Source organism: Pipistrellus kuhlii, unplaced genomic scaffold, assembly GCF_014108245.1.
Source record: "Pipistrellus kuhlii isolate mPipKuh1 unplaced genomic scaffold, mPipKuh1.p scaffold_m20_p_36, whole genome shotgun sequence".
In the NCBI taxonomy this organism is placed as follows: Eukaryota; Metazoa; Chordata; class Mammalia; order Chiroptera; family Vespertilionidae; genus Pipistrellus; species Pipistrellus kuhlii.
In genome coordinates, this window is record NW_023425536.1 from 5,242,763 (window position 1) to 5,259,172 (window position 16,410).

The following is a 16,410-nucleotide window of genomic DNA, read 5'->3' on the forward strand; positions in this document are numbered from 1 at the left end:
CACGGAAATCAAATTAAACGTCAAGTGACTTCCAGGCCCCCCGTGTTTTAGTACAGCAGTTCTGAGACGAACATGGCTTTAGTCACAGTACAAAGTGATTAGAAAAATACTGTGCCCGGTTCAGAGCATGATCTCATTAGAAAGCAACTCCGACAAGCATTATAAAAAGAACTTGCCTTTATTTCTGAAGGTCTACTGGTGCTCACAGCCACATTCGACAGAAACGGGAGTAGAAAGTCCTTTCCTTGCACAAAGAGTTATTATTTTTTCCACATGGAAACCAGTTTGGTATTTTTAAAATGCATCTGCCTCAACACTTAGACAAAACAAGGCTACGAGGTGCCAAAGTCATGTGGGTACTTGAAATAGAGAATTCCACAACACTGTAAAGCTTATTCAAATACAAAAAAAACCCAAAATACTAAAGGAGTCAGGCAGTGCAAATGCCATTTGTTACGGATTTAGTGGTCTGTATTCTTGCGCTGAATGAGGAGGAGTCCATAGTTGCTAACTGCCCAGAAATTTACAAAACAAAGTCTACCTGGTATTTTTCACAGTCAACTTAAGAACTGAGGCAAGCCACACAACTGAATAGCTTTTGAAGTTTCTAGACTCTTGGAAAGAAAATATGAATTTTCCAAGCCCACCCTCCCAGTCTACAAGCGGCAAAAAAGAGCACACCCTGACTCCTCCAGAAGCCCCTTCCTGCTGTCAGGGACGCCACTCACTCCTGATTCCAGAAGGACCACCCATGCGACTGGCCCTCTGCCGTTCCTTCCATTAGCAGGATCCGAAAAGGCCAGCTCGCTTCCTGTAGAAAAGGTCACCGACGCATCTCACACTGACCTTGTGCAGGCAGGTCCCGACCCAAGGAACGGGGTGCACAACATCTGAGCCCCCCTGTCCACCCCTCTCCAGAGACACGGGAGGGCACCTCCCTCAAGGCCCAGCCGGCGCGGGCGGCAGCGAAGGAAGTCTCTGAGCGGCTCCCAGACAAGGAAGGAGCCTGAGACTAATGCAGCCTCCGACCCACAGTGGCGTGAGTTCTATTATTACCCCATTATCACTCTGGGATCTGTGCCTAAATGAAGCATGCTTCCTCCCTGATGCCATTTCCTTTTATCCTGGCTGGAGACTAAAAGCGGATCAATGGGGGCAATACTTATGATGTCACTTCAATTTACAGCATCGGCCCCTCCCTCTCTTTCAGTCTGTCTGAAATACACACAAAGATCAATTCTTCCCAAAAATGGTTAAAAAATGCTTAGGGAGCATTCTTCTTCCAGAAAAGCATTCTCTGCTATATTTGTCTATGTTTCTACGGCAGGAACTGTTTACACTGAACAAAAAGAGAAGAAATGGGGGAGGGAGAAATCTCAAATTCTCCCTATGCCGGAGACTTGCTGGCTGAAATTCAACACAAGCAGGGTCCAAACCAGACTCAAGCGGCTGACCTCTGAGAGTCCCATGCGGAAGCTTTTCTGGCACCGGGCGCAATAGAGACCGCAGTTCTCCTTTGCCCCTTGGATTAAAAAGGTAATCCCATAGATATGCAATGCTTTTTATGAGACTTCTCCTTCCCTCCAACTCCTCCCAGAAAACACACCCAATACCCACTATCAGGTGCCCCAAAATCCACAGGTATCAGAGCAAACAGTTGCCATTCACAGTTTTCTCCGAGGGGTAAAAGGACACAAGACGGAATCGAAAACATGTCACCTTTCAGACACTGCTCTGAACCAAAATAAAATAAGTAGAAATCTCTACGTTTCCTTATGGTTTTTGAAAATGGGTTAAAATTAAAATATAATTGAGGAAGTTCCTCAAAACAAGAGCTTTTCCTCACAACTCAAAAGGAACACAAAATCCTGAAAGTATCAGAACGCTGGCATTGCAACTGACCCTGCCCACCTCAAACACTAGCAAGACCATGTCAGTGTGTAATCTTTCATCTATCATTTTCCTAATGATAAACAACTGTTTAATAATATGTGCATTGTCAAGTCTCTGCCCAAGAGTAGCTGTCAATTAGGGTATCATTAGTCTAAACTAGTAACTTGTATACAGGAAAAACAGAATTATGTGAATTGCAACCAAAACAAAGCTGAACACAAAAATTTCAAAAGAAAAACCATCCTTTACAATGTTAAAGCAAAATCTTAATACATTTTAAAGAACTGTGACGTTTAAGTATAAAAGTTTATAGTTCACATAATTTTGGGGACATAAATTTAATTTGCCAGTAAATAAGAGTCACAATAAAATAATTAGAAATGTAAATAACTTTCTTCAAAATAAAACAACCAAGGGGCATATATCCATCTAGCAGAATCATTATTTTTAATTACCAAACATTCTTTCGTCTAATTTAAGAAAGAACATTCAAGCAGAAGCAAATATTCGTGTAATTCACTTTACATAGGAAAAAGCATATTTACTGTATTCTTGGGAAACGGTTCTAACAGCTGCATTTTAAAAAGGCTGCTGCACTCTGAGCCCTGGCTTGGTCACGGTGCTCCCAAAAGTGACAAAAACAGATACCATCACTAGCAAACAGTATCTGAAATAACTCACTGGCACAAATTATTCTTACGTTTCTAGATTACAAGGGTCAAATTTTCAATTGCTAACATTCCCCTAACTTTTATAAAAGTTATTACTCAAACTATATACAATCTGACACAAAGCATATTATTTAAACTACATAAAATGCCAATTGGATCTCATAACCATGTGCACACTAATGTTTATATTACACATTTTAGAAAATAAACCGTTGTAAATACTCAAGTAGAAAAATCCTAAGTATTTTGTAAGAGATGCTTGGGATCTTCATGCTTGTCCCCCCTCATCCCCCCCCCCCCCCCCCCCCCCCCCCCGAGATCCTGCAAGACCAATAGCCAAGAGGGCCAACGGGGCCCATTCCTTACCTGAGTTTTATGCTTCTGAAGAAAATCACTGCTCATGAAGAAGAAACTATAAGTTCCTAAGTGACCCAGCCCGTTCACTGGCCATGACAACAATGGCATGCTCCATGTGGAACTTGATTCAGGCCTTCTAAAGAATTAGTATCGGAGAATACTTTCAATTTGTCTTGCATTTGCAGGGTTTTTTTGTTTTGTTTTCATTAAATCTGCTTCCTTTTTTTTTTTTTAACTCTGATTTCTCACAGCTTTTAAAAAAATATACATATATTATTGACTTTTTTTTACAGAGAGGAAGGGAGAAGGAACGAGTTAGAAATATTGATGAGAGAGAAACATTGATCAGCTCCCCACCTGATTCACCCCCCGACTGGAGATGTGTCCGCAACTAAGGTACATGTCCTTGACTGGAATCGAACCTAGGACACTTCAGTCCGCAGGCCGACGCTCTGTCCACTGAGCAAAAGCGGTTAAGGCTACATCTGCTTCTTTTAATTTCTTTAGAATTAATGCTCTTGCCTAAGTTAATAATATTGTATTTTATAACTGATATATTTATCCTGAATAAGCATATACATTTTATAAACTTGAATTCCTAACTTTTATAAACAGTGGTATTTCCTAATTCAAAATTCTAGTTATATACTACTTTATGATACTCTAAGGAACATCATATGACTGAAAACTGTCAGCTGGTTTTGTGTGTCAAAATGAAGGCACACAAATGGGATATAATCACACAATGGAATACTATGCAGCTATTAAAAAGAATAAAATGGAATTTTCTGTAATATGGTAAGATAGCAAGAAATGTTATTAAGTGGGGGTCAAAGTTAAGGACAGGTTACAGAATATGTTTGGATTTGTGTAAATAATTTCCTAGAGATAGGTTTTAAAAAATTAAGTACCGTATTTTTCGGACCATAAGACGCTCCGGACCATAAGACGCACCAGTTTTTAGAGAAGGGAAATGAAGAAAAAAAGATTCTGAAACAAATAGTGTCCTAAAATATTTTATGTGCATTAAAACCCAACATCACAGTCATAAACACATGTAATCAACCCTGTAAAGTAAACAGCAGCATTTAGAACCATTTTAGAGCCGGGCAAGCACACAGAGACCACACAGAGCTGGGCAAGTAAAAAAACTTATTTTTTAAAGTATATGTGTAGGCTATATTTGGACCATAAGACGCAGGGACTTTTCCCCCCCACTTCTGGGGGGGGAAAAAGTGCGTCTTATGGTCCGAAAAATACGGTAACTCTTTGAGTCCATTTTTTCTCTGAGTAACCTCTACCAGCTGCTTTTTTTTTTTTTTTTTTTTTTCATGTTTCCTTTTTTTCCTGCCTCCAGCTCAAGTTCAACTATTTTTTTTAAATCATGTTTTAAAATTCCCCCCCAAGTTTACCCACTGGAGGGAAGATCTACCTTAAGAAGGAATTCAGTGCTGTGACCTAACCCGGGAGCACTGAACTCTGTAAATGACTGAAGCACAGGCTCCACGGAGGTGCTGAGCGAACCAGGGCCTTCGGACAAAGCAGGGCTAGGTCACAGCAGGCCCTCGCACTCACACTGGTTTGCACCTAGAAACCTATCAGTGCCTCTCTGTTCTTAGTCGTAACAATAATACTTGAAGACAGCATAGATCTCAACTGTTCTGATTCCAATACTTCTACAAAGAGATGAATGCTAATGCCATTAAATATAAGGCATAAGTTCCGTGAGCAACACACAAATATTGGAATACTCTTAAATTTTCCTAATACTCTGCAAATATACATAGAGCAGTGGGTCAGTCATATGCCCAGACTATCATGTTGTCACTTATAATATTAAATGAACTAGAATTTAAGTGTTTTCAGTTTTGACGTTGTTTTGTTTTTGTAGAGGGGGGAAAAACAGTAACTGTAATTTCACTCAAACCCCGAATTTCTTCCCATTACTCCCGCTATGTCACAATGAGACATTTTGTGTGGGATTACTTATTACAAATTTAACACTTTTAGTAAATAACTATCAACACTAGGTTCTTCTTTGCAACATACTGCCTTATGTTCCTGTTGAAAAGTGATCTATATATATTTATAGTATGCACAAAATTAAGGTGTTCATATGCACAAATATGCAATCCTTAGGAATATTCCATCTGAAAACATAGATTTTTCTTCTAAATTATAAGTGACTGATTAGCAAATAGGAAAAAAACTAAGCTCTTACTGAAAATATGCTCTTCAGAATCTTAGGAATAAAAACAGACTCCTCTTCTTTTAAGTTTAAACAATGAATAACTGAGTTCAAACAAAACTATATGTTAACCCCTATAAAAAAAATGTACATTTTTAAGGCAACTCCTTAAAGATGGAACCCAATGTTGTTCATTTCATGCACCACCTGTAGCATGCCCGATACAAGTCTGTCCAATTTAAATGAAGGACTTCATGTCCTTAATGTCCTATCCAGTACAACAGAGTAACACTGTAAAAATAAGTACAAGATAGCTATCAATTAGCAATTTGGTCAGTTAAGTAAATCTATTAAAAGATAATTTATACATTGACAAATGAAAATTCAGGCCAGAAGCCATTCTCACTTCAAAACTAAGAAAAAATCCACAAAATCCACACATTCAAATATATCAACTTAGAAAGTTTTATAAACATTCTATATAACAACCAATGTGGTAGATGATTCTTACTTTAAAAATTAATGGTAAAATAACTGAAATGTCTCTTCAATTGTAATCAACCATGATCAGTGAAATGATGGCTCTGCAATGTTTTTAAAAAGCTAATAAGTTAGAGTGCTCTAAGTGGAAAAACTCAATACTAGTTCTAAGAGAGATCTTTCCTTTTGCTTTCCATAGCCTCCTTGTTTAAACTTGTCATAAAAGACTTAAACTTTTTCAGATTATTAAAATTAACAGCTAAAAAAAGGCAGTCATAAGCACTTAGACACAATGATACTAAAAGAGTTGCAAGGCAGGAAAAGAAAAAAAAAACAAAAAAAGAAAAGGAGCAGAGAGAAACTAAGTCAACTACTCTGGCTCTCGGCTTAGACAAACAACTCAGGCCTGGATACACACTTAACATATTTTTAAGCATAGAACACAACTTATAAACTAATTTCACTCTTGGGTGTTTATTATAGTCTAAAATACAAACATCCCATACTCCTAGTGCCTGCCCTTACTTCCTCATAGGCCCACAGTCAAAACAACCTAAGTATCTTCCTTAGTCAGATTTTATTTTCTGATATTCTTTCCATATTTTCTACCAAGTCCAAACTAAGCATAAATTTTAGCCACATGTCCACAATTTATTGTGGTTTCTGTCATAGAGTAGACAAAGAAACATATCCTTAAATATATGTATAGCTGACCACAACTAAAGAGGAATTGTAGGGAGTGAGATGGAAGAGGGTAAGGAGTCAAACCAATTGAGTTATTGCTGAAAAATAAAGTTGTGTTTATGTAATAAAAATGTGTTGAGAGTACTATACAACTTACTACCAATGACTCAGTGTTTTTTCACAGCAGTCCGACTTCACTCAAATCCTGCACACTTTTGGATTCTAGTCTAGACATTTTATATCCTGGATTAATTTTGAAGTTTTATGAGGAATAGAGCAAAGGATTAATTTAAAGGACAGAAATTTGTATTTTTGAAAAAGATAAGGACTTAAAACTTCAGGAGAAAGGCAGGAAACAAATTTCACATCTTTTCAAGAAATATTCATTTTTAACTTCTTTTTCTATCTCCCACCTCAAGACCAGCTCATATGAAGGGAGTGAAAGTTTTAGTGATCCAGCATTCTGCAAAAAAAAGCAGTGGCTGTCTCCGGGAGGCACACGCCTGGGAAGCTGAAACAAACAAGTGGATGGGAAACAACAATAAAACCATACGGACAGAAATGATGTCAGGTTTGTTTACCCCAAAGTTTCATGCTGTGCACAAACAGCTGAATAATTCATAAATTAATGTACTTCCCTTCTTAATAGGAACTACTACCAGCTACACAAGTAGACTGAAATAGCATTATAAAAATGTTCTGTTAGGGCAAAACGGCCATTTTACTGCAATGAAAGTTCAGACATTATAATCTTTTACTGCGAACTCCCAACTTGGACTCAAGGCCCTGGAGCAGCCTGAAGCTGATATAGGAGCAGGAAATGTGAAATGCGGCCTTGTTTGCTGCCTTGGAAATAGTTTCTCAAGTGAATTCAAATACTTGAAAGTCACTCAACAGAAGTTAAGTCTTCAAAAATACAAAACAAATACGTTTTAGCCGTGGGCCTAAAAATCCTAAAATTGTTGATCATGAATCTGAAATTCTAGTAGGTCTTCACAGGTGCCGGTCCAACCATGATTAAACCTAAGAAATCTTTCCTAGTAGCAATTTAAAAATCCCAATATTTGAGATTTTATTTAGTTATTTTTTATGGATTCCTAAAGAAATTTCATAAAAATATAATTAAGTTTTAGCATTACTACTATTTTATACCTGCCTTTATGTATACATAATGTGCTTATGTAAGAAAAAAAATTCAGTATTTTATTTTTATATGTTTTAACAGCACAGAACTTTTGGAAATTACAGGAAAGCCTCTGGATTTCGAAGTTTTCTGGCTGTTGAACTTAATAGAAAACAATCAGTCTATGGAAAACCAAATTTCCTCTTCCCTCAGTATTTCAGCTTAACTTATATCTATATTAATTTGGAATTTATCTTTTTTAAAAAAAGAGGCAGGATCGCGTTTTTTTTTACATAGGTTTTTAGAAAATTTTCTTATATAAAAGTACAATCTTTTTATAAAATGTCTACTCTTCACATTTTCATGGATTTTCTACTTTGTTTTTCACATATCAAAGTTACAGCATACCAATTATGACCTATTAATACATATCCTATCCCAAAGTGAAGTTTGATTAATTTAAAACAAATGAACTTGCATAACCAGTAATCCCCCAAAGGAAAGGTGGACATAGATTCTAAAATCACGAATCACAACCTCACAGGCTGAGCAGCACTTTCCTGCTGGAGGGTCCCCACTCAGACCTGTACAGACAATGGCTGAGACAGAATGAGAGGTGACCGGGCGGCCTGCGGGCAGCCAGCAACCTCCCGCACCGCCCGTTTAGCGCAGCTTCTCTCTGAGCGCCCGGGCTCCAACCCCGGCGGCCGGGGGCGGCGGGGGACCAGCGCCTGTCGGCGGCGCCCAGCCCCGGAGGGACCGTCCGGGACCGGCGAACCCGCGGACCTGCCCGGGAAGCTCCCGCCGGAAGCGGGCGTGTTGGGGCTCTTCCTGCGGCGTTCGCCCTTCACAGGAGCTTTCTGGAGCGCGGGCTTGTTTACCTGGTCTTTCCAACTTGAAGGCTTGGTAAACACAGGCACACAAAGAATTACAATTCTGACGCCCATTTATAACAACTACAAAAGCATTAAAACAAAGGCGACCTTAATCAATAAAGAAATATATATATATAAAAACAAAGGCAACCACCCGTCCGAGGCACACTTTTCCTTACGTAGATTTCTAGAAAAACTTAAGGGCGACTAGAACTGCCATCACACCGTATGCTCTTCCCGCAGGAGGGGATGCCAGTGGCCACGGAGCAGGAGCGACTGCGGCGCATGACGAAGCGGAACGGGTACAGCGCCGCCCCGGCCGCCCCGCCGCCCCGCTCCCGGCCCGGTTCCCGGCCCCGCGCCCGGCGGGAAGACGGCGGTTCCAGGAGGAAGGTGAGAGGGTGTGGACAGACCAACCGCCCCGCAGCTGTCAGGCAGGCCGGCGGCGGCCCGCGGGAGGGAGGAAGGGACTTACTCTCCGAGGCTCCCGCCGGGGCACGACTGGCCCGGACTCCTCCGGCGGCGTCCCGGGCGCCAGCCGCACAGTCCCGCGGCCGCCGCGCCCGCCCCCTCCCTCCCGGCCAATCCCCGCGGAGGCCGCCGCGCCCCGCCCCGCCCCCTCCCTCCCGGCCAATCCCCGCGGAGGCCGCCGCGCCCCGCCCCGCCCGGCGTGGGCAGCCGGGCCGGGTTCTCACCGCGCGCGCGCGCGCCGCCCCCTCAAGCCCCGCCCCCCCCCCCCCCCGCCCTCTTCTCCCTCCCCCCCCCCCCCCCCCCCCCCCGCCGCCGCCGCCGCGCCAGCCAGCTCCCACCCAGTGATTTCTCTAATTAGAAGTTTTAGTCTCAGCGGTTAAACAATGTAGAACCAGTCTCAGCACAGCCTGCAATTCAAATGGCTTGGAGAACAAAGGCAATCAGAGCTGTAGCAATTTTTCCTCTAATTTACAGAACGTGAAGACTTTCACTCACTACGCATTGTGCTTATAATTTAAAAAAAAGTTTAACCTCTAAGGTACATGCCACTTCACAAGGAAATTAGCATTTCTGTGCAAAAACGCCAGGCCATGATGACTACAATTAACAAACAAACAAACAAAAAAACACAGTCTCAAAAAAATAGATATTAAACTTGAAAGTTTGGTCCCTCCTGCAGAACAAATGTTCCTGGATCACCTGGTGGAAATTAGCAAGATGTACAGCGATGTGGGGGAGCTGTCTTCTTATAGTTTACAGACTTTGTGAATAAAAGAGAAGCAAACTGCCCAGGAAACTTACCTTTTATTATCTTTCCAGTAAAATTATGCAGAATTTGCATAATTTTTAATTAGTACTATTGGAGGTTGCTATTGTTCACACTAGCATCAGTTGAGGGGCTACTTGTCGGTCCAAATGGGAAAACACCAAATGCCAGAATTCAGTTTTTTGGGTGTAAGGGCAGCTTTAATGCCTACTGACTGGCATCTTCACTGGAAACCACCAGAACATTACAGCAACACACCAGAGGCCAGTCTTATTTCAAATCTCACAGCAATCCCAGTAAAGGTCACCAGATTCAAACAACAAAGTCAGAACTACAACTATAAACTAGAATAATTATTTCAAGGATTATGGGGAAATTTATTTATTGAGAAAAAGTGAGAGGAAGCCTCAGAAAGGGAAATAATCAGGCCTGTTTTCCATAAAAAACTAGAATACTCCATTCACGTTCTGAATATTAAACTCTCTAAGTTTTATGTGTTGTTGTTGTTTTTAATTGACTTCAGAGAGGAAGGGAGAGGGAGAGAAATATCAATATTGAGGAAGAATCACAGATCGGCTGCCTCCTGCATACCCCACACTGGGGAATTAAGCCTGAAACTCTGGCATATGCCCTGACGGGGAATTGAATCATAACCTCCTGGTTCATAAATTGACGCTCAACCACTGGACAACACCAGCTGGGCTCAAGTTATAAACGTAGAGTGAAATTTTTAGGATTAGTAAAATTATACATGCAAATATGTGCTTACAAAAAGCCAACAAAACACCAAAAAACAAAGAAAAAGCCTTTTTATACTTTATTTTCTACTACTGATTTGATCTTTAAAGCAATCTGCATCCATATTAAAAGAATTATTGAATAACTTAAAAGTTTATGAGCAAGATTTAAGAAAAAAACATAGGCAATGAACTATGAAATGGAGTAGAAAAGTAATAAAAACAAGCACTACAAAAATGTTGCATAAAATAGGTTATGACTCACATATCTTCCCCTTTCACTGTATATATTTTTTCAAAAATAGATTTTAATTTTTTGAAAATTTCAGGAAAGTATAGTTTTCAATCTCACTCCAAGCATTTACCAGGGCATGCTCTAAAATGTCTCCATTTTTTAAGGAAAAAAAACAACAACGCATTCACTTCGTGGAAAATTAATTTACTGCCTTATTTTTATTACAAAATGCTATTTTTGTTTGGCAGCTAAGTTTACCTCTCTAAATATGAAATGACAAATATCTGAACACATTTTCACTGTAACCATTTTAAAAGTTAACCTCTTTTTAAACATGAAAATAAACTAATTTCAAGTTAAAACAAGTGGAAAGTGAAAAGCAATTAAAAACAAATGCAAACATTTTCAAATGCTAATGTGTCTACCTTGCTTAACTTTAATGCCCTGAAAATAAGATGATATTCTTAAAATGCGTAAATTAAAAAACAACAACACAAAAAACAGGTGCCTGATAAAAATAGATCAGATGAGCAAGTGAGAACACAGGCAGAAAGCTCCTTCAGAGAAAATGTAATAGTCCCCCAAAACTTATCCTTTCAAAATTCCCCACTGAGTTAAAATAGAAACTTTTAAATGGCTTTAAAGTCTTAGCTAAATCAACCTTTGTGTACAAGACAGGACACCTCCCTTAACATCTATAAGCTTTATACATGCTTTCAAATATATAAGAATATTTAACTGGTTCAGTATAATTCTTTAAAAAAGGAATACTTCAGTTTGAAAAATCCACGATATCTACCTGCAGATAATAAACACTATAGTAAACATAATGAATATTCCGTAATGAGAGATAAAAATAAATAAATTCTACAAAATATACCAAAATATTCTTGTAAAAGTAAAGAACACCCATGCTGGCATCAGTCTCCGCGCTTAGTTTAGCACTTACTTTTAAAAGTAAAACGCCATTAAGCTAGTAGTCAAATCTGCCATTCTGCTTTAAATTGAAGGATAGAGACCGCAGATTAAGATGAAACCACGTACTGTCCTGAGAGTACCTCCAGTTGGCACAGTTCCCACCAACATCGCAGTTACCCTTTCTCGTTGATCCAATCCTATTTGTTGACGCTGTTTTTATAATAACCATTTATTTCCTCCTTTGGAAGTCAAATCGACAGCCCTGCTCCATAAACGACTATTTGTTGAAAGAAGCTGGGTCCCAGCTTCGGCGTGGTCCTCCGCCGCCCGCAGGGCGCCCTGCATCCCGCCCGCCGTGGCGCCAGCGGGGCCTCCCCGGCCGGCTTCCCAAGGCGCAGGGCCGCCGGGCGACGCCGCGCGAACCCTGCACACACACCTGGCTCCTCACTCGCAGCCAACGTCACTAAGTTTGAAGCCGGAGAGCACTACTCTGACATCTGTCCCCCGAGCACGTTCTTTTCTGAAAGCAAGACAGCCCAAGTGAGCGGCACGAGGAGGAAACGAGTGCCCCGCCGGGAGCGCTGCGGGGTGTGCAGCACCTCTGCCGCGAGTGCTTCTCCGGGGATCCGGAGCCCAGGCCCCGGGGTGCTCGGGACCCCCCGACATCGCAAACAGATGCCCTTCACCAGAAGGATCAAGCCACCAGCATCCAGCAGGCCGGCGCAGGGCCCCGCAGGGAAGACGGAGGAGAGATGTAGGGTAACTCCTGTCGGTACAAGCCGGGAGAAACCTGACTCAAGAAAGCTTTCACCAAGCTGGTCTTGCCAGCCCGGGGGCTCGCGGCTGCAGTTCGTCCTCCACACCCAGACCCTCACCAGCCTGCAGGCCTTGGCTAAGGTCCACCGTGGCACCAATGCCCAGGGCAGCTCCGTGGTCCCAGGGTCCGCACGTCCGGGCAGGGGCAGCATCTGGAGGGAGTTGGCAGATGGGCGGGGCCGCGGAGACCCAGCGAAGAGGCGGTGGTGGCCCCGCCCTGCCTGCCTCCCCGCAGTGTCCAGGGTGGAGCCCACTCCTCTCACGCGTGCTGCACCGCGGGGGCTAGGGTCTTGCTTGGTGCAGATGATCCGAGCCTCAGAACGCAAACAGCAGGTCTGATGATCACCTAGAACCCAGGTCTAATGCTGCTGGATGCTCACCTAGTTAGTAACCTTGGCACAAACTCTGCAACCTCCATTCCCTCAGGAGCAAAAGCTCCACCCAGCTCCAAGGGTGTCAGGAACACCACACGCGTTCTGTCTGTCTAAAGACCCTCTTTCTGTCCCAACACCCACTTAGCTCCTAGACGTGAGTTTACAGTGGCCTGCCCTCCTTAAAGGTACTGTGCAAAATAGCATGCAGCTGCGAGGTGCACCCCAACCCTATCCAACTAACCACCAAAGGTAAACCAGTGGCCAAAGCAGCTCTCCATCCTCTCCCCTCATTTCCAGCAGCCCCTTCCATGAGGCCCTCACCAGGCCTGCCTGTTCAAGGACATGGATAATAAACCCACTTTGCCCACCACCTTCAGGCCAGGTGAGTTACATAAAAGCACAACTCTGACCCTTCTCTGTCCTTGACTTAAACAGTGATGTGCATGCCCCAAAGGGTGTGGCACAGTGTGCTCATTTCCATCCCAATCCTCTCCTCAGCCAGCCAACAAACTTTCTGCAAACTGATACAACTGCTAACAGCAGCCCCTCTGCCTGGATTGTGCTCTCTCCTTCCCCTGCCCGCCCCCCCCCCCCCCCCCACACACACACAAACCTCCCACCACTTTTCAAGAACCCTTCTAGAAACCACTTTTGCTTTCTGGGTTTTATCCTCATCCATTCTTATGTAAGCAGTTCTATTCTGCCATGTAACAGAACTATTAGCATGCCACTGGATATGCTCAAATCTCTGAGCTCCTTGTAGGGCTAGGACTCCTTTTTAAAAATCTCCCTACTGCCAAGTATCCAGCACAGCCAATTTTGAGTTAATGTACTTGTAGCAAGAATCAAGGTTCATCAATCTTGTGCCCATTAGCACTGATTTTTAGCAACTACATGATGAAAAAAATTTTTTAATAGCGTCAATTTTTAAAGAGAAATTCAAAGATAAAGCAGTTTTTAAAAAAGCCTTACACCATTAATTTCACGGGAAAAGAAAGCCATTACAGGTAAATGTCATATCTATTTCAGGGACATTTTCTACGAGGAAGCTGCTGACAGCTGAACCACTGTAGCTCTGCTTTATGCAAATACAGGTGGTACTTTTCTCCTAGAGAACCTCACACATCTGTCTGTCATCTCAGGGGATGGAGCCATACGGAACAGGGCACACACTACCCAGCCTTAAATGAGATGACTGGGGGAAAGGGTCACAGAAAAGTCAAGCCACTTAGCACACAAGAACATGTACACAACGGTTAAAACCATGTAAAAATTATTCAGATATGAGCACCAAAAAGGATGTTTATATTGTCAAAAATAACATCATTTTTATTAGAGGTTCCTCAGTGAAGTCAAATGTCAAGAAAAAATTATAGCACAACAAATTCACAAGATGAATTTTTTATGCTATAAAAAATGATTAATTTTAACATTCTTAAGTCAATAAAAGCAGGATTAATTCTAACATTCTTAAGTCAATAAAATTATAACTAGATTATACTTTTGAATAAAGAAATGACAATTTCCTCCAAACTAACACTATAATTTTTTGTATATCACATTTACAATTTCTCTTTACATTCAGTAGCTGACATTAGATATCACAGCGAAATAGAAACGTCATTTAAACTGAAAATACAAATGACTTTTTCTATAGTGTAATAGCGTATGTGTGTGCACATGTGCACACATATGTATTTTTCCTGACAGTAGTTATAACAAAATGCAAGAAGTTATAAAAATCCACTTCTAATAGCACACCCTGTATCTGCCTACTCTGTAACCCTATGAACTCCCCAATTCACCACCCTTTACATTATCCACATTCTCTGGTGTGCCAAGCACGGCAATGGCCACACCCGGATCTCTGGAACCTGTGGACACATAAAGTGGCCTGACACAGGGAAGTTAAGGTTCATCAGCTGACCTGGAGATGGGGAGATGGATTATCTGCCTGAGCCAAGGCAATCACAAGGCAATCATGAGTGAAGAAGGCAGGAAGGGAAGACAGAACCAGAGAGACAGCTGCTGGAGACAGACTGAGCCTGACTCCGCCGGCTTTGAGGATGGAGGAAGGGCCCATGGGCCAAGGAACGCAGGGGCCTCTGAACGCTGGCAGAGGCAAGGACAGGATTTTACCCTGGAGCCTCCGGGAAGGAACAGAGGCCTGCCCACACGTTGACGTTAGCCCAGGGAGCCTGTTTGGACATCTGACCTCCAGACACTGCAAGATAACAGATCTGTGCTGTTTTAAGTCACTGGATCAGTGGTGATCTGTTATAGCAGCAACAGGAAACCAATGCATCTGGGTTCCAAGCTCCTCTTATAATCAGCATCAATGCTTCTCAATGCTTGGCTCAACCTGTGAGGAAAATAAAAACCACCTTTGAAAGCTCTCAGCTACACCTGAACTCTTCTAAGAAGGAAAGATTTCCTCCAGGTCCCTCTGCTCACCTTCCCCCAAGAACAAGCTCTATAGGGGACTGCAGGCTCGGCTCTGGTGGCTGAACGTCTGTTGTTGGGGGTGGGAGGGAGAGAAGAAAGCTGGACTGAGGAGAACAGCCCCTTTGGGTCTGGTTCCTCGCGGCCTGGCTACTTTTGTAGTGCCACCGAGGCCAGGGAGAGCATGTCAATGAAACAAAGGACAAGCATGAAACAAAACGCCATGGGCAACCCCGTCTTGATCAAATCTAAGAGCGATTCAAGTTAATAAGTAACATAACCCCACCACCTTTTCATGGCTTTAATTATTACAGCCAGTAAAAAATATTCAGGCCATCCCTGTTTAGTGATGTTTTATTTACCCCTAAAGGCTAAAGTCTTCATTAAATGCAGAAGAGCTGTGTTCAATTCAACACATATGGTGAGATCACAGCCGTTTATGGTAGGTTTTTCATGTGTCACCCCCTCCCCCAAACACAATCAATCAATCTTCCTCCCCCCTCCCCCCCATGTGTGTGTGTGTGTCTCTCTCTCTCTCTCTCTCTCTCACACACACACACACACACACACACACACACACACACACACGACTCTACATACACAGCACTGCCATTATAATCCTGCTGTATCAGATTTTACATTTTGCATAATTGATTTAAAAGCTAATCTTATTTCTGACTAGTTTCCCTTACTATTTTTCTAGCACAAATCAGTCTTCTAACAGGGTCTGCCTTTGCCCCCAAACACACAAACCGGGCTCAGTTCGTGAGCGGCACGGGCTTTTTGGACTGAGAAGCCTCACAGATGTGTAAGCAGTGAAGGGAATGGGTAAGAGGTTGAAGCAACCCACTGTTCACACGATCAACACCGTGACTCCCCCGCCCCTGGTGTATTGACTTTTTCAGGGACCTGCCTGGTTATGATGTTTTCCAAAGTTCACACTGTTTTATTTTCCAAAGGGAAACAATTAACCAGCCTTATCTTTTCAGGTAAACTCTTCACTGAGGAATGACGTGCAGTTCTTTATCACGTCTTACATGAGAAAAACAAATTTCCCCCATCATTTCACACTCAGTGTTTTTTACACCACTGATTCTCATTACTGTCTGCGGAGCTCAACCAAGATGAGAAGAGCTGGGACCACCGCAGGGGAGGGTCGCTGAGGCCCTGGCCGGTGTTGCTCAGTGGATAGAGCACCAGCCTCGGACTGACGGGACCCAGGTTTGATTCTGGTCAAAGGCATGTAACTCGGTTGCAGGCTCAGGGTGCATGCGGGAGGCAACAAACAAGATGTGTCTCTCTTTGTCTCTCCCTCCCTTCCCTCCCCTCTCTGAAAAGCAATAGATTTTAGAAATAACAAAAACCAATAGAGAGAGGGAT

At 42.4% G+C, this 16,410-nt stretch overlaps 1 protein-coding gene and 1 long non-coding RNA gene across 3 annotated transcripts in view; both read right to left on the reverse strand.

The window, feature by feature from the left end:
* LOC118732247 (aminopeptidase O (putative)) overlaps nt 1-16,410 on the reverse strand; it is a 287,553-nt gene that overhangs the window by 26,176 nt on the left and 244,967 nt on the right. The window lies entirely within an intron of this gene.
* Nucleotides 11,236-14,509, reverse strand: LOC123651096. The gene is made up of 2 exons (XR_006739575.1): nt 12,268-14,509; nt 11,236-11,918 (listed from the first exon to the last, which is right to left on the reverse strand). It is a non-coding gene; the product is annotated as an uncharacterized LOC123651096 (long non-coding RNA).